The sequence below is a fragment of the Schistocerca cancellata genome, chromosome 4 (assembly GCF_023864275.1).
Source record: "Schistocerca cancellata isolate TAMUIC-IGC-003103 chromosome 4, iqSchCanc2.1, whole genome shotgun sequence".
Lineage (NCBI taxonomy): Eukaryota > Metazoa > Arthropoda > Insecta > Orthoptera > Acrididae > Schistocerca > Schistocerca cancellata.
Window position 1 is genome coordinate 96,634,593 of NC_064629.1, and position 24,048 is coordinate 96,658,640.

Consider the following 24,048-nt stretch of genomic DNA (forward strand, 5'->3'; position numbering starts at 1 on the left):
TTTTTAATGTCATTTTGTGTTAAATAGTTCAAATGGCTCTGAGCACCATGGGACTTAACTTCTAAGGTCATCAGTCCCCTAGAACTTAGAACTACTTAAACCTAACTAACCTAAGGACATCACACACATCCATGCCCGAGACAGGATTCGAACCTGCGACCGTAGCGGTCACGCGGTTCCAGACTGAAGCGCCTAGAACCGCACGGCCACATCGGCCGGCCCCCACCATCTGGTATCAATGCATTACCTTATAATCCATTATATATAATCATTTTCATAGTACACTTGATATTATAGATGAGTAGGACACAAGACAGGACATAGATAATGTCCGTTTGACGTCAACAGTGTGTAACATTTTACTTTTTTTGAATACGACAATGTTCATCTCCAATAATTTTTAGATTAGTTACAATCAGCTTACGCTGCAAGAGAATTCGCTTGTATTTTTCAATATGTGGTCTGTTGTCGGTTTGAAGGCCTTCCATAACATCGGCAACGTAGTGCAACTCCACCGAGATCTGTCTGGAGTAGGGTGGGGATAGCAATGTGAAAGTTGCGAGCTGTCGAAGACGATCTTCATATTCCTAATGCGATTAGGACATCGTATACTCTTGACGACGTTTAGCACCTGTGCGGTCAGTCACCCAATTTCAGAATTCATTTTGAGTAATCCTGTTAAATTCCCAAAATATTGTCTTTTTATATTGATGAGTAATATGGATAGTCGTCACGTTCATGTGCCGTCTACAACGCAAATTTAATGTTACTATCCTAGGAACTAACCTGCAATACGTTTTGTATTTCATAATCGGAACTATCTGCATTAACCGTCATCAGAGCAATGTCAGGGAACAGAGTGCAGCAGTGCCTACTTGAGGACCTGCTTGAGTCGTGTTCTAAGGAAAGGGTAGTTGCTGGTTCACATTATATTACACTAGCGAGAAGTACCGACTTTTCCTTTTCTCTGCAAACATCCAGAACTAAATTCAGTAACTAAATGCTAAGAATATATTTTCATTGTGCCAACTCAAAGATCAATAGATATGGATATAGATATAGATTTTTATATTTAAAGCCATTCTCGTTCTGCGTTGGAGTAAACATCATTCATTATTTGCTTGTTCTTGTTACGATTGTTATTGTCATTCTCTCACTCGCAAGAGTCTTATGCTGATTCTGTATGAATAAATTATGCCATTGGATACAAAGCGGTTTAGTTTTGAGACCTAACCCACGAGGGGGGAAGGCACAGTGGTCTGCTTCAGGAATTCCAAGCAATAAAACACAAAAAACAACCCAGGAAGGGTTCGAACAGCTACTTTCACGCAGAGACATGCATTTGGAATCTGTTCATCGTTACGGGGTCAAACAAGAGGGTCACATTACTGAAACAATGATCGGGCTACTTAGTATATAATAGAGCATACAGATTTCAAGGAGGAAACGTATGAAGACGCAGACTTCCTCGTTATCAATATGTGCGGCATATCTTTCGTGTTAACGAAAGTAAATTCCCGCTTTACCTCTTCTTACGTGTCAAATGAAATGAATGCCATGAGGAATAGAATATTTGTTGACTGCGTCTCTTCTTGCTTCCATCCTTACCAACATATTTCTTCATTCTCGTGGTAATCATGACAATCTATGTGCATGCTGCAAACGATTGCAAGTGGACAAATTCGACATCGAGGTGCAAAGCGTTTGGTATCTTACATTATATTCAATTCGAATAAGATTCCGGTGTATTTTTACTTCGTTTGTATTTTTAGATGATTATGAACGTTACGGAAATTTATCTCACATGCTTTATGTTGAATGAGAAACATTGAATGATCCGTTTTGCTTTCCCTACGTTGAAATGATATAATGTCGGCGTCAACAGCCTTCTTCCACGCCGGAAGCTGAAACTTGTATCATTCTGGATTAATGATAATTGAATGTCTCATATGTATACATAGCCCACAAGGCGACGTCAGAAACCACCATGGGAGAACGCCGCATAAAAACCAAACGTGCGCGCGCGTCTCCACTCTGAAGAACCGTATCGGAGAATCACGGCAAGCATTTCGCTGAAGAGCTGCCTCGTCAGAGAGCCGAGAAATGGCATCGTCGTAGCAAGTATTTGTCAACACTCTGATAGTGCATTTACTTCCGGGTGTAGGTCGGCGTTACCTTGCTAAATTCACTTAACATTCGTTTTCCACATCGAAGACTCGTACGATATAATCCGCTGCAAGATGACACAATTAGAAAGTATATTTAATTTCTGGACTCCAAGAACGGCGTTCTTCACATAAGTAACACCTGTTTGTGTGTGCATTCGGGAGGACGATGGTGCAATCCCGCGCCCGGCCATCCTGATTTAGGTTTTCAATGTTTTCCCTAAATCGCTTCAGGCAAATGCCGGGATGGTTCCTTAGGAAGGGCACGGCCGATTTCCTTCCCCATCCTTCCCTAATCCGAGCTTGTGATCCGTCTCTAATGACATCGTTGTCGACGGGACGTTAAAATAGTAATCTCCACCTCCTCTGTTTCTGTGTTTAAGGTTGCGTTTTGAGGCTCAGGCAACATCGCAGTGACTTAGTCCGCCTCTGGCCGCCAGTGTGTCGTTAGCTCAGAGGTTCCCTTGTGCGTTGCAGTGCTTGTACTATAAGTTCGAATCACGGTAGAAGCCGCTGACTAAAACATTTTATTTTCCATTTTAATTAATGGAGTTGCAAACTGCTAGTAAACATTTCTTATGCGAAATCTGAAGAATGCCTTTAAACATCAATCTTCGTCCGATTTCGACTTAGTAAATTAAGTTAATATCATGGATTTCTGCTTTGCAAATTCCAAGGTGCTTCACTGTAAAATAGGTCCTGAAAAGACTCAAACCGACTGTCAACGATATAAATTTGAGCTTTGTTCGTCATATAGGTCTAACATGTCAGAAGGTTGTTTATGAAGTGCACATGTTCATTAATATAGTTCACATCTTCTAAATTTTTGCAATAGCATTTAACTGTAGACGTTTTCTAACACCGGCGTTAGCAATTCCTTTCCGTTCTCTGAAACCTTCAAAACGACAAATTTATCTGGATTAAATCTGATGACCTTAACTATCACTTCCGATCAACAATAAATACTTCATGAACCCATACATGGAACTCCAAATGTGCAGTGTGCCTGCACTGCTACAGAGCATGCATTGCAAGGTATTCACACAGTTTATCGCATAGACTTACCATAAGGAATGAAACAAGAACTGTAATACATTTTACACCACAGACGCTCACTCTGGCTTGACGAAAACATCCAATCATTGACCAAAAGTTGCACAAATAATTAAGTTTGAAAGGAAAAGAAACGAGGTATGAAGCATTTATAAATTCATCGAATGTAGTGAGGTGGTTTAATTTCGTCCCAGTCTATAAAATTAATTTCGGGCCATACTCAGCTCTTGCCGATTACCCGCCTACTAATCAGGGCGTCTGTCTCCGTTGCTTTTGAGCGTGAATGGAAATTGTAGAAATTTTCTGTGGAGCAACATTTAATAATAAAGCGTTTCAAATCATCAAAAGCGATGAGCGGTAGCAGGCGCTTTCGATAAAGAACGGGGGAGTGCAGCGCCGCTGCTGTCGCCACGGCCGCTGCCAGTAGCCAGCAAATGGATCCCGGAGCTTTGCCGCATACGGCGTCCAGAGGAGGACAGTCTGCAGGAAATCTGCCGCAAAATCGTTACTAGATAAAATTTTGATATCGGTGTGTCACAAAGCGAAATAGATTGAATCTGCGCTACCATTACATTCACGTCTTCAGCATTCAGACAGAAGAGGCTATAAAAATATTTTATGCCAGCTGCTCTCGATCCACTGACATTATGAACAGAAACAACGCACGCTACCGCTAGACCACAGGCGTAATCAGCCTAGAGTCTCTCTATCTTGGGACAAGTTTTCCTCCAGGAAGTGCCGCAGTCTACAGTGTTGCCAGATTGTGCAGATAACCGGACTTAGAGAATTAGCGAGTTGGCCAGTTTCTTTGTCCCATGTCGCGATCGGCGCGGATTTAGCCTCTGAAGCGGCCGGCCGCCGGTCAAGTTTTATGTCAAAGAGTGTATCTTTGTGAACTTATCATTTGTGAGAACGCATGCTGTTATAGCGTGATTACCTGTAAATACCACATTAATGCAATAAATGCTCAAAATGATGTCCGTCAACCTCAATGCATTTGGCAATACGTGTAACGACATTCCTCTCAAAAGCGAGTAGTTGGCCTTCCGTAATGTTCGCACATGCACTGACAATGCGCTGTTATCAGGCGTTGTCGGTGGATCACGATAGCAAATATCCTTCAACTTTCCCCACAGAAAGAAATCCGGGGACGTCAGATCCGGTGAATGTGAGGGCCATGGTATGGTACTTCGACGACCAATCCACCTATCATGAAATAAGCTATTCAATACCGCTTCAACCGCACGGGAGCTATGTGCCGGACATCCATCATGTTGGAAGTACATCGCCATTCTGTCATGCAGTGAAACATCTTGTAGTAACATCGTTAGAACATTACGTAGGAAATCAGCATACATTGCACCTTTTACATTGCCATAGATAAAATGGTGGCCAATTATCCTTCCTCCCATTATGCCGCACCATACATTAACCCGCCAAGGTCGCTGATGTTCCACTTGCCGCAACCATCGTGGATTTTCCGTTGCCCAATAGTGCATATTATGCCGGTTTACGCTACCACTGTTGGTGAATGACGCTTCGTCGCTAAATAGAACGCGTGCAAAGAATCTGTCATCGTCCCGTAATTTCTCTTGTGCCCAGTGGCAGAACTGTACACGACGTTCAAAGACGTCGCAATGTAATTCCTGGTGCATAGAAATATGGTACGGGTGCAATCGATGTTGACGTAGCATTCTCAACACCGACGTTTTTGAGATTCCCGATTCTTGCGCAATTTGTCTGCTACTGATGTGCGGATTAGCCGCGACAGAAGCTAAAACACTTACTTGGGCATCACCATTTGTTGCAGGTCGTGGTTGACGTTTCACATGTGGCTGAACACTTCCTGTTTCCTTAAATAACGTAATTATCCGGCTAACGATCTTGACACTTGGATGATGGCGTCCAGAATACCGAGCAGCATACTTAGAGTTAGCAAACTCCCGTTGGGCATTTTGATCACAATAGCCATACATCAACACGATATCGACCTTTTCCGCAATTGGTAAACGATCCATTTTACACGGGTAATGTATCACGAAGTAAATACCGTCCACACTGGCGGTGTGTTACGTGATACCACGTACTTATACGTTTGCGACTATTACAGCGCCATATATAACAAACCGGAAAAAGTGGTCCAACTAAAACATTCATACTTCTTTACGTACTACACGAATATGTAATAAAAAATGGGGGTTACTATTTAAAAAAAACGCAGTTGATATCCGTTTGACTTATGGCAGCGCCATCTTAGCGGGCCAACCATAGGGCCATCTGGTTTCCCCCTTCAAGCTAGACGAGTTTCGTTCTTTGTATTTTTTTCGCTTGATGCTTATTTCGTGAGATATTTGGCCCGGTCACTATCAATGGACCATCCTGTAAACGTGCTCATGGTAAATGCGAAGTTTTCGAGATACTCCCGGTGTAACTAAAGGATATCACGTGTATTTTGCATAGTTTATATATTCTTTTATCTTTCTAGTGGGTCTGAAGATAGTTTCCACCCAATACTTTCTCAACTCTTTCCCAATTCGATCTGTGATCTTACTGATGAACGGAATGAAAACTTTCCCCTTGGCCGGCCATCGTTCCTCGTGATTCTCTCCCTTGGCCGAAGTGCTCGATCGATCTCCTTGTTAGAAAAATCATTCTTCTTGAATTTGGACCGTAGATTATCAATCTCATCTTTTATTTAAGTCGGTTCACAAATTTTGTGCTCCGCGTCTACCGAAGTTTTAATCACACCTCTTGTTTGTCTGGGGTGGTGGTTAGAATCTTAACGGTCAGTAGGCGAGATTTTCCTGTTCACCGTAGGGCCCAACGACCCGTCCCCTACTTGGTAACAGACACATCCAAATTATTTCAGTTGACCATTATTCTCTGTGTCCATAAAAAATTATATTTTCAGACTGACACTGCTGAGATGTATCAGGCATCCAGTTCCTCTACACCGAGTGTCCATATCAACTGCCTGGTCTTTTAGTGGCAGTCTGCAACTCCCGTTGTTGTATGGCCTACATACACAAATTGCTCATAGCCGGACTAAGAGGACTGCCCATAGCCTTCCAGTCAATATGTTCATAAAACTAACTATTGTGTTGAAAATAGGTTGTGGTGAGGCATTGTCTGAGTAATTCCAGAATATCTGCTGAAAAAGTATCCACCATACATGAGATAACTTCGTTCACTGGAATCATACTAAATAACGACACAACATCAAAACTAAAAGGGGTATCATCTGGAGCCATGTGCATTTCTTTTAATTTATCAAAGAAATGATGTGAACTTTTAACATGACCGTCAATTTCACCTACATAAGTTTGCGTCAATGAGGCAAGGTGTATAGCTAATTCGTGAGTGGGTGTCCCTCTAGCACTCACAACAGGCCTCAAATGAACCTGTTGTTTGTGCATCTTGGGTAATCCATAGAGCCTAGGCGGGTACCCTTCCGTTTGTGGAGTAGTTTCTTAGCATCAGAGGAGAATGAAGTGTTTTTCACTAGTCGGTTTGTGGTTTTTAAAATCTTTGTAGTCGGATTCTTCTGAAGCTTTTTATAATTGGTGGTATCCAAACTATTATTGATCTTTTCGCGATAGTCCTCACTCAACATCAGGACCGTGGCATTACCCTTGTCTGGCGTAAGATTGACAATATTTTTATCTGCATTGATACCCGCCAGCGCGTTCCTTTGTGCCTGCGACAAGTTGCTGTTAGCTAGCTTACACGTACGTAAAATTCTAGCTATTTCCATCCAAATTACGTCATCAGACTGCTGCGGAAACTGTCGAATGCCTGCCGCAGTATTTGCTATAATATCATGGCTATTTTTAAAGGCGTTACAGAAAAACTGACTCCTTTGGCTAGTACAGAAATTTCAACTTCAGTCGAATCTTCATCGAAGAGTTTAATAACAGTTCTAATTATTTGGATGTGTCTGTTATCAAGGGAGGGGTCGGGACGCTGGGCCTTAGGAAAACCAAGCATACTTACCGCACCAGACCAAAAAGAGGTGTGACAGGGCGTACAAAATTTGTGAACCGACTTATTTAAAAGATGAGATTGAAATCTACGTTCCACATCCAAGAAGAATGGATATTCTAACAAAGAGATAGATCGAGCACTTCGCCCTAAGGAGAGGAACAGAATCGACGAGGAACGACGGCCACCCAAGGGGAAAGTCATGGACATCTGGACAATCTTGTTACAGACATTGGTAACATAGATTACATTGAAAATGGTGTGCTCCTTAGTGATAAAATATAAATGTGCTTACACCCATTACGGAACCCCATTGCGACAACACTGAGATGACTAAAATATGTGATCAAGTGCACAGTCAATGAGAATTAGAGGAGGACAGCTCTGTAATGTTAAAGAAGAAACTGTGGTGTATCTAACAGTTATCTAGGTGGTAAATTTCTCAAGTTCATCTCTGAGAGACTAGTCTCAAGGCAAAACTATCATTTCTCCTACACAGGAGCAACAATATGACAGCAAAACACATATTGGAAAAAAATGGCAATGAAGCACTGGAGACCGTTTCAAGAGAATATAAAAATCCTGTGGCTATGCTATATAAAGGGAAATTGGCTGATGTTAAAATGGGTGGTCGAATGGACCAGGTGCCTGTAATATTTCAACAGCTTCGTGTAGACGACTGTTACCTTATGGAGCTGGGTATAATACAATATTTTGCCGGCATTTTCAACAAAATGGAGAAGTGTGACTACCTAACACCCAAACATAATATTCGTCTGAAAGAAGACTACAAAGGCAAAAGAGAATGGAACAGGTACAGGGGTTAAATAATACACGTACCAGCAGTACTCTCACCACACAACTCACGGTGGCACGCAGGTTTTACACATCTGAGTTTAGGTACAGTCTGTGTATAGACAATAGTATCACCTAGAAAAAGGTTACTGAGAGTAAAATGTTATCTACCGTAAAATTCTGAGGAACTGTAAGCACAGGTTAGCTAAGGATGGGTAGCTAAATAGGTTGTGTTCTTCTTTAAGGAACCATCAATACGATCTGGTAAGGATTCCATACTACGCAGCATTACTCAAATAGAGAACTGACAGGCATAGCGTAGGCAAAGTGTTCTGCCAGTAAATCGCAGTCTTTTGCTCGACCTTACACTTCAGCTAAACTCTGTTGTAGAGGATAATCACGATATTTTGCTCCATTTCTGTGTATGTACAGATGTTTAGAACACAAAGCACTCTAGTTACGTGTAATTATAAGTAACTTATATGAGGGAAGTCACTATACAGTGCACTATTGACGACTGACGAGAGAACGGATGTAATCTCTGTCTAAATGTTTAATAATTTCCACATCCATCTTGAACTGCGCCCCAGCCTTCATGATGAATGAGAAAATTAAATTGAATTTTTACAAGTAATTTTTGGGCTGGAAGCTTGTGTTATGTTCGGCATTTGGTCCAGGACTTGTGAGACGTTCCCTTCGTATATGGAGACAAAAACCGCATGCGGCGAGACATGGCTGGCGACACTTGGGAGATAGAGAACTGAGACAGGTCTGGAGCTGGCCCTCTCCCTCGCATCACAGATGCGTGTCAGCGCCCGTAGTGATAGGAGCACCGTAGAGCACCGCCGACCCCTGCCTAGTGTGGCCAGGGACGTATTGTGTGACGGAGCCCACCACTTGGTAAAAAACAAAGCGTCTCTGCTTCTGTGATAATTCTGACATACTGCTACACCCATGTCCATCGGGCTGCTGTAATTCTTAAACATAGAACTAGGGGTTATAAGTGTAATCTGTTTAAAAAATGAGACCTGTACCCCCACATTGCAATTGTTATGCAGTAGAAGTATATTTTATTATTAATAGTTTGTTTGAAAAATGAATCCAACGCCTCCACAGTGGAAATGTTTCGTAGGCAGAGAAAAGCACTCCGTCTTTAGGCCACAAGTGGCCCACCGGGACCATCCGACCGCCGTGTCATTCTCAACTGAGGATGCGGATGGGAGGGGCGTGTGGTCAGCACACCGCTCTCCCGGTCGGTATGATGGTTTTCTTTGACCGGAGCCGCCACTATTCGGTCGAGTAGCTCCTCAATTGGCATCACGAGGCTGAGTGCACCCCGAAAAATGGCAACAACGCATGGCGGCCGGATGGTCACCCATCCAAGTGCCGGCCACGCCCGACAGTGCTTAACTTCGGTGATCTGACGGGAACCGGTGTATCCACTGCGGCACGGCCGTTGCCACGTAGGCAGAGAGCATTATGTTAAAAAAAAAAAAAAAAAAAATCTCACACTAACTAGTGGGCTAGATCCACCATCTTGATTACCCTTGTTCAAAAAACCAGTCTGTAATAATAATAAATCATCCTGGGTACCACCTCCCTATTAAATACTACTAGATGCATGCCCTTAAAAGGTATGATGTGTTACATGGCACGAAATCGTCCCTAAATGGTTAAATAAATATACTATGCATTATGCAAGCTGACTCACTAGAATTTGGAGCTATTTTTACATTTGACTGACATCACAGTGGCGGCCTTCTGCCGTAATAAAGTATCCAAGATCCTATTCTGGAAACTTCGTGACCTTCTGCTATCTGAGAACTACGCAAGCTGCGTTGAAACCCTCAACCAGTCGCTTAACTGCCCTTGAATTTCCCACCAATAGGCCAAGTGGTCTAGAAGGGTTGGGGTAGGAGGGTAGGGGTGGTGAGAGGAGGTGTCATAAAACATTAATACGGACGGAGGAGATCTGGCAAAAATGCAGACTACAATCGTACGCCCAAAACCACAATACTTTATATTTCGTTTTGCTGTTCCTCTGTCTCCTTATTCGTCAATCTTTCTTTTAAATTATCCAATGAAACATGTTTTAATCAACACGGAATCCACTTCCAGGATACTTATATTTCTTCAGTTATCTGAAATCTGACTTTTAATTTACATATTCAGTCTTACCATCTAGCTTCTGTTAATTTCAGAACGTCATTAAATTTACCCTTAAAACATGATATATACGTTACCATTTTCACATGCCTCATAACATGTTCATGCACATTAAACACTGTACTAATTCAACACCCAAGCCCACACAGGGTTCACGGGACCAATATGAATGATGTATGTAGGTTTAACAAATGAGTGGTGAATAGAAAATATGATTACTATTGTAAACCGAACTAAGAAATTTTACAGAAAAAAATCGTGTACAAATTATTTGACCTAATACTGAATTTGATTAACCTGCATTTGTTACTACAACCCCTGTTTCATTTCGCCTTCGGAACCACTCTACCTAAGTTTACATGTCATACAATGCCACGGCGCTTTGTACAAGGAGAGGTGAAGAGCTTCCTCCTCACAGCCCAGTAACTTCATAAGATAATTAAAAGAAATAGTTTTCTCAACAGTGAAAGAAATCATAATTCCTTATTTCACTACTTTCTCCGATGTTCCTCTTCCTTACCTCTAAGTACTTCTCTTCCCAAGTATATATTTCACTTTGGTGAAAGCTAAAATGGGACTGAAACTCTAATACCTTCTACAGAACCATTTCTCATATTTATTTTATTTATTTTTCTGACAATATTACGATACTGAAGTCATCTCCCACACCTAAAAATGTATCCCTCCTTTATGGCTTTTATTCCTGGACAGTTTTTGTCCATCCTGTTGCTTCTGCTTTCTTTGCGTCCTTTGCCGTCACAGAGCACAGTAAAAATTCATTCTGCTTTCTTGAAACCATTATTGCTTGTCAGCCTAAATGATTGGTATCAATATTATTACTGCATTTTTTTTCTTATTGTTGATGCAAGTAATTGATTTGGTTCTCATCATCGCTTTCATCGACTGTGCTATCTACAACAATGTGCAATACTTCATTATAGCAGAAACTGTGAAATATATCTGTTTGGATGTAAGATTAAATGGTTTAAATGGCTCTGAGCACTATGCGACTTAACTTCTGAGGTCATCAGTCGCCTAGAACTTAGAACTAATTAAACCTAACTAACCTAAGGACATCACACACATCCATGCCCGAGGCAGGATTCGAACCTGCGACCGTAGCGGTCACGCGGTTCCGGACTGAAGCGCCTTTAACCGCACGGCCACACCGGCCGGCCTTGGATGTAAGAGATAACTTGAGAATCCTAATATTGTCGGTTACATAAATGAATAAGTAAAGTAAATAAATAAATCAGAGCAAATGTTTGTGAATATGATATTAGAGTTTCACTCGCTGTTCCCTTTCCACAAAGTGACTGTTAAAGAATACCAACCTTCTATAAAACAGCAGTTCTAAACACAAAGCACATATTCGTGGGCATTTTACAGTACTCAGTAGTTCTCAACACTATAGTTCTTAGTTCTAAATTTTAAAGTACGCGTTAGAGAGGTTAAAACCGAGTTTTGTTCCTCATTTGCTGGCAGGCAAACTTGTTGTTTTAGACTGTTCTTAGTCGCAAGGAAATCGGGAGCCACTTTCAGCACTCAAAGCAGGGAGTTTGCCATCAGTCTTCATTCACGGTTCTTTGGCTGCTAAAAGGCATTTAAACTTCGTTTCATACTTGAGTGAAACCAAGTAATCCACCGCAGATATCGGGCCAGGCAAGCGGAAAAAACGTTTAACGTGGCAGAGAAGCAGGAGTTAATTATTACCTGCAGCGTGCGCTGGGCGGGGCTAATTATTTGGCCTTTGCAAGTAACCGGATGCCGCGGTGCGAGTCTGGGGTTCACAGTCCGTGGGCCGCCAGCTAATCCCCGCCCCGGGCAGACAGAGGATAGGGTTGCATCGCCTAATTGCTTTTATCGCTGTCTAAAGGGAGCTCATGCCCTCAGATAAAATCACCAAATGCCGCCATAAAAATGATTTGTGACTTTTTAAATTGAAAATCCGCGTTCGTATTGCTCTAACGGAAAACGAACTTAACGGAAGGAGTGCGTAGGTCTTAATATAGAAATATGGTAGTGTTATATTAATAACTTAATTCTTCTTCTTCTGCTGCGTCAGGACCCTTCAGGATCACGTGTGGATTGTTTTGCACGTCTTCATTCTTCCCAATACCTCTTCATTCTTTCGCTTCTTCTATTTCTTTCTTCTTCTGTTAAGACAACATTGATTTTGTGTCCGGCCACCTGTGACCATCCACCAACCCGTTATACTCCTCCCTGTCCTGTACTATTGCCTGCAGATTCCTTTCTTTTATTCCTGCAGCCTTCCAGTCAACTCTGACTTAATTCACCCAGTTGTTTCCCGTATGATATATTGCATTCCATATCTTCTTAGTCAACCTCTCCTCGTCCATCCTGATGATGTGCCCAACAAATCGTAATCTGCTATTCCGTATCTCGCTCGATATGGGTTCAATATTTTTATACAGTTCCTGTCGTGTTCTGTGTATCCAGATATCCCCATGCTTTTTGGTGCCCCATGTCTCTCAGAATTTTCCGCTCCTCTTCTCCAGCTGTATACAAGCTCTCTTGCCGAGTGTGACCGCATCTGTAGGTTGATTCTTACAAAGAAGAAAACAGCAACCAGCCACTATTAATACTGCTATTTATTTAAGTAAATAGCGCCGTAACCGGTTTCGAACTGACAAGTTCATCATCAGGCGGCTGTTCACAAGATTTACAAGATGCACTTTACATAATCGTCAGTTTTCGATTTTTATTCTTCCACTGTAGCGAAATATTCTTGGTGTATTGGTGCCCTACGGTAGAAAACAGTGTTAGAAGCGCCCTATGTGAACATAACTAACCTCCAAACGACGAAATACAAAGTAAACAAATATGTGAGGTTAAGTGGTTATAGTACTTACATCGAAAATCCGCGCTATTTTGTTGTGAAGTTGCGGGCTTGTATTTTTGAAATATTGCATAACATATACAGCACTTATATGATTTGCATATCTCGACCAACGCGAGCAGTAATGTCGCGATACGATAAACCGCAATCGCGATAGGCTACAATCCGACCTTTATCAAAGTCGGAAACGTGATAGTACGCATTTCTCCTCCTTACACGAGGCATCACAACGACTTTTCACCAGGCAACGCCGGTCAACTGCTGTTTGTGTATGAGAAGTTGGAAACTTCCCTCATGTCAGCACATTGTAGGTGTCGCCACTGGCGCCAACCTAGTGTGAATGCTCTGAAAAGCTAATCATTTGCATATCACAGCATCTTTTTCCTGTCGTTTAAATTTCGCGTCTGTAGCACGTCAGCTTCGTGGTGTAACAATTTTAATGGCCAGTAGTGTATATACGTTGCTTTAATTTGACAATAAAATTTGTTTCCAAGCATCAAGGTAACATTACAAGTATTATATTACAAAGAATAAAAGTTACATTGTGAGCATATCGTATTCAGTGAGCTCTAATCACAAATAAATTGGGAAACGGTGGTGACCAGTTTGTATGAATGTTACTTATATGGTATTGTGTGAATACTATGCCATAAACAGGCAACAACATATAGATGAGATACATGAATAATGTGACAGTAGAAATTAAATTAATGTAGGTTGGCACACCACTTCTTTATTTTTTTTATAAATCAACTTAGAGTTGCAGTAATGTGTGACTCAGCAGGCAGCCGTATTATGATGTAATACTTTGTTTAGATTATTGATTGCATGTCTTTGTTAAAAGGAGTAATGTTTATTTATGTTTTAAACTGGATAATACGTGAGTGTAATTTTGTAGAAAGGTTGCATTGAGAATATGATGTGGTGATTTGCTTTTATGTGTATATATTTCTACCTGTTCAAGCAGATTCATGAGGCTACCTTTCTCAGCATGATGCAGTATTTGGATGTGGTCTTCAGTGTTTCTTACTCCATGTTTACTGAGAGTTGTGTGCATTGCAAATGCAGATTTTGAAGGATTGTTCAAACGTAAGGCATCTACATGTTCTTTGAATCGAACCTCAAAGTTTCTTCCACTCTGTCCAATATAAAAGGAGGGGCAATTTTGACATCTGAGTCTATATATACCTGATCTTTTCTAAGGGGGTTGTTATTCTTTATGTTATGAATGGTTGGCTGCTGAAGTTTATGGTTTGTGTGGAAGCTTATATTTGTGTTTGTGTTTTTGAAAAGATTACTTATTATATGGGATATGCTCCCTACAAAAGGAAGTGAGACATATTTCCTGCTGCTTTTGTGTTGACTGCATAGATGTCTGGTGTGGGGCTTTGTTGTCTGCTGTTTTTTGGGATTTTTGGTGATAATTTGTCAATCATGTCCGGGCTATATCCATTGTTTAGAGCTATGGCTTTGATGATATTGATTTCTTTGTGTTGTTCATCTGGTTCCTGTGGAGTGTTATGCAGATGGACCTGAAGTATGCCATCTTATGTTGGTTTGGATGGCGAGATGAGCTGTTGATGTTCACATCTATGGCTGTTTGCTTTCTGTAAATTTGAAAGTGATGTTCCTGGTTTTTGCTGGAAACTTTTTAAATCTAAGAAACTTATGCTGTTATTGGATTCATGTTCGACAGTGAATTTGATGTTATTGTGCATGCTGCTCATCTTGGTTGCTAATGTGTCTGTTTCTTCATTAGTGCTCTCAAATGGAATAATTGTATCTTACTTTTTTTTATAGGCCTAATAGATGATTTTGCTGTTGATGTGACTGTTAGTTTTGAAAAATGTGTGCTCTAAGTGGTGAAGGTAAATGTCTGCTAACTATCCCGCTAGGCTACTACCCATTGCCAACCCATCATTCTGTTTGTAAATTTTCTTATTAAAACTGAAGTAATTGTATGACAGCACCAATGTGAGTAACTCAATGAGCTCACAGATTTCTGCAGTGCTCAGTTTCTTATGTTTAATCAGATTGTTCTTGATTATATTTATGGTGTTCTCTATAGGGACTTTAGTATAGAGATTTACAATGGCAAGCGATGCAAATCTGGCTGTTGGTGGAAGGCGCACATCCTTAATTTTGTCAATGAGCTCATATGTGTTCCTAATGGAGTAGTAGGTTTCAAAAGTATAATGGGTATTCAGAAGAGCTAGCAGTTTGTAATTTAATCTATATGAAGGGCTGTTCCTAGAGTTAACATTACACCTGATCGGACAATGCTGTTAATGTTTCTTAGGCTGTGACCGAAGGCGAGGGCAGTGGGGTTCATAGCAATGCAGTAATGCACTTCCCACTTAGGACGAAATTACAGTTCTTAAGAGTTTTCTAAAGTTTGGCCTGAAATTTAGAAGTGGGATCAAAGTATAATTCGATTATATTATTACTACTGAAGAATTCCATGGTTTTGTCAACATATTCATTTTCATACATTACAACATTACGTTTACTTTACATTACATTACTGCACAGTTACCTTCGTCAGCCTTCTCTATTAGAGCTTTACTGTTAGAAAGTGTGGAGTTTATACAATTCAGTGTCTTTTGGTCACTGTTTTGATGTGAAGTATTTTTTAGGTGTCTTGTGATTATTATATTGGCTTTGAAGGCTATTGCATTGGTTTCACTGGAATTTAATTTTGCAGCATCACATGCAAGCTTAGTGGCTGCACTAAGGTTTTTTAGGTTATTGCCATTAAGATTTGGTTCTGTGTTGTGCTTAAGGCCTTTGTTTATGAGGGTAAGTTCAGTATTTGTAAAAGTGATGTTAGTGGAATTAATAACTCTTTAATGGAACTGATGTAGGTTAGCATGGGGATTTTTGCCACTGAAGCTACCTTTTTTACTATTCAGACAATCATGTTTTTTGTTATGCCAACAAGTTATTTTCTGATGTTCTTTAGAAATGATGTCTTCAATGAATTGCAATGTGTAAGAGAACTGTAGGCTGGAAAGTCAATTGCTAAGTTGCAAGTGTAGATTGTACAGTTGTCTATTGAGGAGCATTTTTATCTCTGCCTTGAGCCACATGATTTCACATTTAGCTTTGACTATTTTTGCAGTGTTGCTACCTGCATTAATCTTTACTTTTATGTAGTTTGGGGTTACTTGTACTCATAGATATTGCTTGTTATATTTGATGTTGGGGATGGTCTTTGTTAAGTTTCTTTTGCATTTTTTGAAATCGTGAACATTTTTCAGTACCTGGTGAGGTAAGCTTAATGCTATTTTGTCTAAAACTGTCATGGTAAGACCGTGGCAGTGCACAATTAAAAATCTTGTAAATAATGTGAACAGTCGTCTGATGATGAACTTGTCAGTTCGAAACCGGTTACGGCGCTATTTACTTAAATAAATAGCAGTATTAATAGTGGCTGGTTGCTATCTTTTTCTTTGTAAGAATCAACCTACATTAATTGTACACAGCCACGGTTTCACCATTTCAGTTTTAGACAAAATAGTGAACGTTTCTGATGCATACAGAGCAGCATTTCTTACAGTTGCTCTGTAATGTCGCAATTAGGCATTCCGTGACAGATTTTTCTTGCCATATGTAGTTTTAACCGCATACCGAAGCTTCTGCAAAAGCTGTGCCCTGTCTATTGCGCTACTGTTGCTCTGTATGCCGCCAGTTATCTTCTCCCCCAAATAGAGAAAACTTTTGACTTTCTCAACCACTTGGCCATCCATCTTCCAGTCAGACTCAGTGTTCAATGTTCAATGTTCTTATATGCAATCTTCAGTCCGAACTTTTCTGCTGTGTCTGCTAGACTTTTTTAGTGCTGTCTTTGCTTCATCTTCGGTATTATTTAAGAGTGCCATGTCATCTGCGAATGCCAGGCAGTCTACTGTTGCATTATGTTTTACCATGTACCCTATTTGCACACCTTTGATCTTCATGTTACTATTTAGTTGTCTCCACTGTCTCACTACTTCCTTGCCGGACTCCTGGTTTTATTTCGAAGCTATCTGGCAGCGTGCTGTGATGGATGATCCTGGCAGTAATGCCGCTTAACGTTTCTTTTATTATTGCTTGTGTTGTAGCATCCAGTCCTCTATCTTCTAACACATCAAGCAGAATACTTCTGTCAACTAAATCGTAGGTCTTTTGAAAGTCCACAGATGTCACTGTTGTCTTTTTTCCTTTCCTGTGTCTGTGTTCTATTATCCGTTTTGCTCCAAATATCTGTTCTGTACAGTTCTTCCCTTTTTTAAAGCCACACTGGTACTCTCCTATTGCCGGCCCAAGTTGTTCTTCAACTCTGTTCAGCAAGATTAATTAAAAAAAATGGCTCTGAGAACTATGGGACTTAACAGCTATGGTCATCAGTCCCCTAGAACTTAGAACTACTTAAACCTAACTAACCTAAAGACAGCACACAACACCCAGCCATCACGAGGCAGAGAAAATCCCTGACCCCGCCGGGAATCGAACCCGGGAACCCGTTCGTGGGAAGCGAGAACGCTACCGCACGACCACGAGATGCGGGCTCAAGATTAATTAATGACTTAATTATTGTCTATGAACTATAAAAAAATGTCTGGGGTGCAGTATAAGACATGTGCCACACCCACTTCACCAGATACCCCTATGCTGTTTCACACAAAAAATAAGTTAATTTAATAACAATTAGACACATGATGTTTTTAGAGATACTGTAACATCTCGTAGAACGTGGGTGAGTGTATAGACAATGACGTGAAGAGGCCATGTTCGAAGAAAAATTGCTTCTGCTCATCGAGAGCAATCGTGCATAACGTAGTTTTTCGGTCTTCTGTGCCTGGTGACTGAAGGAGAGTTAGTAATTAACTTTGTCTCTGACAGCTATGACACTTGTAACGAACTATCTAAGGTGCTAATACCTGCATGAAAATAATTATTCACTTGGCACAGTACACACTGATGGTCCGCATCCCGCTCCAAAATAGTGATTAGCATTGGACGCTGTTAGTTGGTTCCTAAATTAACATCGCTCTTTCATCAGAAGGAAGTAAAGGAAGTAGGAGAGTGGAACACTTCGTTGAATACGATTTATTCTACTGAACGGAAACGCTACTTCTACAGACACTTTATTTACTTTAATTTAAGTACTTCACTTGATTTGATTAGGGCGCTGAAGTTCTCTTTCATATTGGACATGAATTTTAAACACGCAAAAAGTGTATATACACTCCTGGAAATGGAAAAAAGAACACATTGACACCGGTGTGTCACACCCACCATACTTGCTCCGGACACTGCGAGAGGGCTGTACAAGCAATGATCACACGCACGGCACAGCGGACACACCAGGAACCGCGGTGTTGGCCGTCGAATGGCGCTAGCTGCGCAGCATTTGTGCACCGCCTCCGTCAGTGTCAGCCAGTTTGTCGTGGCATACGGAGCTCCATCGCAGTCTTTAACACTGGTAGCATGCCGCGACAGCGTGGACGTGAACCGTATGTGCAGTTGACGGACTTTGAGCGAGGGCGTATAGTGGGCATGCGGGAGGCCGGGTGGACGTACCGCCGAATTGCTCAACACGTGGGGCGTGAGGTGTTGTCGCCAGTGGTCGGCGGAAGGTGCACGTGCCCGTCGACCTGGGACCGGACCGCAGCGACGCACGGATGCACGCCAAGACCGTAGGATCCAACGCAGTGCCGTAGGGGACCGCACCGCCACTTCCCGTCAAATTAGGGACACTGTTGCTCCTGGGGTATCGGCGAGGACCATTCGCAACCGTCTCCATGAAGCTGGGCTACGGTCCCGCACACCGTTAGGCCGTCTTCCGCTCACGCCCCAACATCGTGCAGCCCGCCTCCAGTGGTGTCGCGACAGGCGTGAATGGAGGGACGAATGGAGACGTGTCGTCTTCAGCGATGAGAGTCGCTTCTGCCTTGGTGCCAATGATGGTCGTATGCGTGTTTGGCGCCGTGCAGGTGAGCGCCACAATCAGGACTGCATACGACCGAGGCACACAGGGCCAACACCCGGCATCATGGTGTGGGGAGCGATCTCCTACACTGGCCGTACACCACTGGTGATCGTCGAGGGGACACTGAATAGTGCACGGTACATCCAAACCGTCATCGAACCCATCGTTCTACCATTCCTAGACCGGCAAGGGAACTTGCTGTTCCAACAGGACAATGCACGTCCGCATGTATCCCGTGCCACCCAACGTGCTCTAGAAGGTGTAAGTCAACTACCCTGGCCAGCAAGATCTCCGGATCTGTCCCCCATTGAGCATGTTTGGGACTGGATGAAGCGTCGTCTCACGCGGTCTGCACGTCCAGCACGAACGCTGGTCCAACTGAGGCGCCAGGTGGAAATGGCATGGCAAGACGTTCCACAGGACTACATCCAGCATCTCTACGATCGTCTCCATGGGAGAATAGCAGCCTGTATTGCTGCGAAAGGTGGATATACACTGTACTAGTGCCGACATTGTGCATGCTCTGTTGCCTGTGTCTATGTGCCTGTGGTTCTGTCAGTGTGATCATGTGATGTATCTGACCCCAGGAATGTGTCAATAAAGTTTCCCCTTCCTGGGACAATGAATTCACGGTGTTCTTATTTCAATTTCCAGGAGTGTATATAACCAAAGAGAAATATCGAGTAAGAATCAAAGTTAAGGGAGAAGAAATAAAAACTTTAAGGTTTTCCGATAACTTTGTAATTCTGTCAAAGACATCAAAGGACTTGGAAGAACAGTTGGAAAGAATGGACAGTATCTTGAAAAGAGGATATAAGATGAACATCAACAAAAGCAAAACAAGGATAATGGAATGTAGTTGAATTAATGGACAGTGTGTTGATAAGAGGATATAAGATGAACATCAACAAAAGCAAAACAAGGATAATGGAATGTAGTCGAATTAAATTAGGTGACACCAAGGGAGTTAGATTAAGAAACGAGACACTTAAAGTATTAGGTGAGTTTTGCTGTTTGGGCAGCAGAATAACTGATGATGGCCGAATTAGAGAGGATATAAAATGCAGACTGGCAATGGCAAGAACAGCATTTCTGAAAAAGAGCAGTTTGTTAACATCGAATATAGATTTAAGTGTCAAGAAGTCGGTTCTGGAAGTATTTGTATGGAGCATAGCCGTGTATGAAAGTGAAAAATGGATGATAAACAGTTTAGAGAAAAAGAGAACAGAAACTTTCGAAATGTGGTGTTACAGAAGGAAGTTGAAGATTAGATGGGTCGATCACGTAGCTAATGAGGTGGTACTGAATGTGATTGGAGAGACAAAAAATTTGTGGCACAACTTGACCAAGAAGAGGGGTCGGTTGATGGGAGATGTTGATAGATCAAGGGATCGCCAGTTTAGTATTGGAGCAAAGTTTGGCGGGGGGTAAAAATCGTAGAGGGAGACCAAGAGATGAATACAGTAAGCAAATTCAGAAGCATGTAGATTACAGTAGTTATTCACAGTTGAAGAGTCTCGCACAGGATAGAGTAGCATGGAGAACTGCATCAAACCAGTCTTCGGACTGAAGACCACAACAATAACACTAGAATACTATACCGGAGTAGATCAACTTCTCGAAGGATTTGAAACTGATGTCAGTACTGAAATGAGTCAGAAGTTATGGCCATTTCTGCTGTTACCTTTATTATAAAGCTGTTTTACAATGTCAAATTTCAAAGAAGTAGGAGGACCTGTGTAGGTCCATGGGCCGATAAAACAGACGCAAATATCAAAGCTTGTCTGCTCGTAGTTAGGATAGATTGCAATACATGGTGAAATATGACTGAAACCACATGCACGTCACATGCAGGTGTCAATCACCAGCTGAAAGTGTCGTGACTTTTCCTGAGACATTCCTTGCAGGACATAGATACGTATTTATTACGTACCAAGCGCCCACTACATGTTCTAGTAGTTTGTAATGGAAATAAAAAAAACACTATCTTTACCTAGTAAGGAACTAGCGATATAAACACGTTCAACAAATGAAAAACAAATTAAAACTGCCATCCATAATGCTACCTCCTTTTGAGGCATCGGCGTTGCTTCCATTTCGGTTTTTTTGTTTTTGTTTTTTCATGACAAAGAAGGACAGTACTTATCGTTGAAGTGGGGGCCCACCCTCTCAGTCGCTCTCAATAGCCTCGACTGACCCGGTCACATTGCAACTGCAGAGAGAAACGTCTTGACTGCTGCTTAGATGAAACGCCGTATCGTATGGCACTCACACTGGCTGGTCTTTCAGGGACAGAAGTAAACACAAATTTTAACACAAATACGAACATATATATGTTATTGGTTTTTAATTATTTTAAGTATTGTATTCTGCAATGACGTAGTAACACTTCAAGGAAAGGAAAAATAGAAGGTGCTATCAAGTCAACAAATTTCGCAGATTTCTCTGGAAAATTTTGTCATGTGAATTAAAAACACGAAACAGAAATGAGATATATTTTTAAAAACTAAATAAAATGTTGTCTCGTATGATCAAAACAAGATTTTCCGTTATTTGGAGAAACTCAAACCTCAACAACAACTTATTTCTGTGATGGATACGAAGCCATTGACTGATGATTTGTGACTTCCCAAGAACGTCAGTTTCAACTAACAAAAATTTTCATGGAGGCTTGTGGATTGTTGTTCACTGAAATATGTGAACAAGACGTGTTTCGAACGTATCACGAACTTTCTGAGTAGATATTCAGGAAATACGTCTAGAAATGAAGCGATCATAATAACTGAAATCTTCGTATTTCCATTTGAACCAAAGGTACTGAAGAACAGTTAGCGTTTTCGGTGGCAGTATACCATATTCAGTTCTTAGGACCATGTAGAAGTCAGTGTGTCGGTACATAAACTGTACCACGACAAAAGCAGACTCAAACGGTGACATGATTCCGATACAATCTAAGACTGAGTGGAGAGAGACACATATAATAAATCTTCTGGGTCTTGTTTGGCTGTAGGAAGTTTTGTATTTTGTGAGACGGTGAAGTCAAAAAGTAGCTTCTTCGGCTCCTCGTCATCCTGACTCCGAAATACGCAATTATTTTCCAGTTTCGACAATCTAGATGGAAAAATGAAAAGTACAAGCTTGCATATGTCCAGTGCGATAAATGTCAGTGAAGTTAGCTAGATTTGTATGTAAATGTGTAATATAAACGATGTCTGTCTCAGAAATTTTTATTTCAAGATTCTTTGTGTCTGTAGTACAAACTGTATTTAACTCACAAATTCTGAAAAAATATGTGATTGGTTGCTGCTTGTGTAAAGGGTAGTGAACGACTTTTGTTCATAGAGGCGTAGGACAATACTGTTGTTCACAATTTAAAGTTACTTCTTGACTACACTGTTAAAGCTTACGAAGAGGTTTTGCATTTTAAATATTTAACGACGATTCTGTAGAGCAGCTATGAAGCATCTATAATTTCGTGGAGGTACATGTTGATTTTTTTTTCCTTTCCTTAACTTAGGTTGATCTCTGCCATTACGAATTGGGCTGCTACTGTTCATGAGATTTAATATATGTCTGGTACGGTGATATTCGTATTCAGCCAGTCTACAACATTTTTGTTATTTAATATGCTTAAAATCTGACATATAGGTTTGTAACGTATGGCCTGAAATAAAACTTTATTTATGTATAACGCACAGCTTATGTCTAAGTAACGATAAAATCTAATTTCCGCAGAATATTTCAGTCCACGCAAATGAAACATATTTAAAAAATCTGGTAAGTATAAAATATACTTTGTTTTGGAATGTATTTGACGTCATATGACGTTATGAACCGCGACATCTTTGCTTTCATTTTTACTTTTAAAGCTGAACTAAACAAACAAATAATGGATCCGAAGCAGTGAATTTTCTGTCTAAAGCGTCTTCCTCTAGCCGTCGACCTATAAATTTTGATACATACTGTATTAGCGATGACATCAAACTAAGAGTAAGTGGGAAACGACGTTTCTCCTTTACATGTGAACCTGGACCGATACGCAATTTACACCTGAGATTTCTAACACTAAAGGGCAAAAGCTTCATACTCTTATTACTTATGCAAGAATGTAGAAGTATTGCGAACGATCCCATGAATCTCGTATATACATACAATGACAAAAAATCTATTAAGTCGTAGTGTTTCAATTAGTGTGTGCCAGAGTAGCTGTGCACAAAAGAATTTTCTTGTTCTTGTACTATTAAAGACGTAGTACATTATTTTTAGAACATATACAAATAAATTACGGGAGAAACATTGCTGAAGCAATAATACTGTAGGCAGTATATATTTCAGGTTTGTGTAAGGACAGTGAACTGTCTTTCCCTCCCCCAGTTTCCCCAGTTTGGTTTCATTCGCGAATACTTTAATGAAGTTTCGGAGAGCAGAGATCTGTAAGAGGAGAGTGGATCTAAACTTGTTTAGTGCAGTTGTAGTACTCCCCGTGATGGCGATTCAGTTGTTTACGCCAACCCCGCACGGTGCGAGGGTGTAATAGTGCGTAAAAGCCCGGTAATGCGCTTGCGGTTCCATGACATAAACCTTCCAAACAACTCGCGAGGAAAGAAAACTCAGAATTAGTGTGCTGTCGGAGTGGGCAGAGTTAGATGTAAGATGTAAGTAGCTATCATCAGGCGCCCGCGTCTTTGGGGAGGCGGCCAGCGCCTATCACTTGCTATTACCCGGCACAAAGCTGACCATTAGCGCCCTGCATAGATTCTGTCTGTTAAATGGAGTAATCACAGTCTGTGCTGTGTTTGACTTGCAAATGGGCGCCGTAACGCGGTTATAGGGCGAATTCGAAGGGATGCTGGTCATTGTTTCCCGGCAAGTGGCACATTTCTGGCACCGAACGGTAATGTGTAATCTCTATGTAGATGTCCGCGGCGCGACACCGAACAAACATCTCAACTACTGCCGTTTCGCCCACTCCTGCTACCGCGTCACACATTTTGCGCCACATACTGGGACTGCGTAGTCGTCACTCGTTTGCGAGAGGGGTCACCTAAAACACT

General features: G+C 41.3%; 1 pseudogene; it reads right to left on the reverse strand.

Moving 5' to 3' along the window:
* Window positions 1-9,338: 9,338 nt before the first annotated feature.
* Window positions 9,339-9,455, reverse strand: LOC126185648 (5S ribosomal RNA; annotated as a pseudogene).
* Between the last annotated feature and the right edge of the window lie 14,593 nt (window positions 9,456-24,048).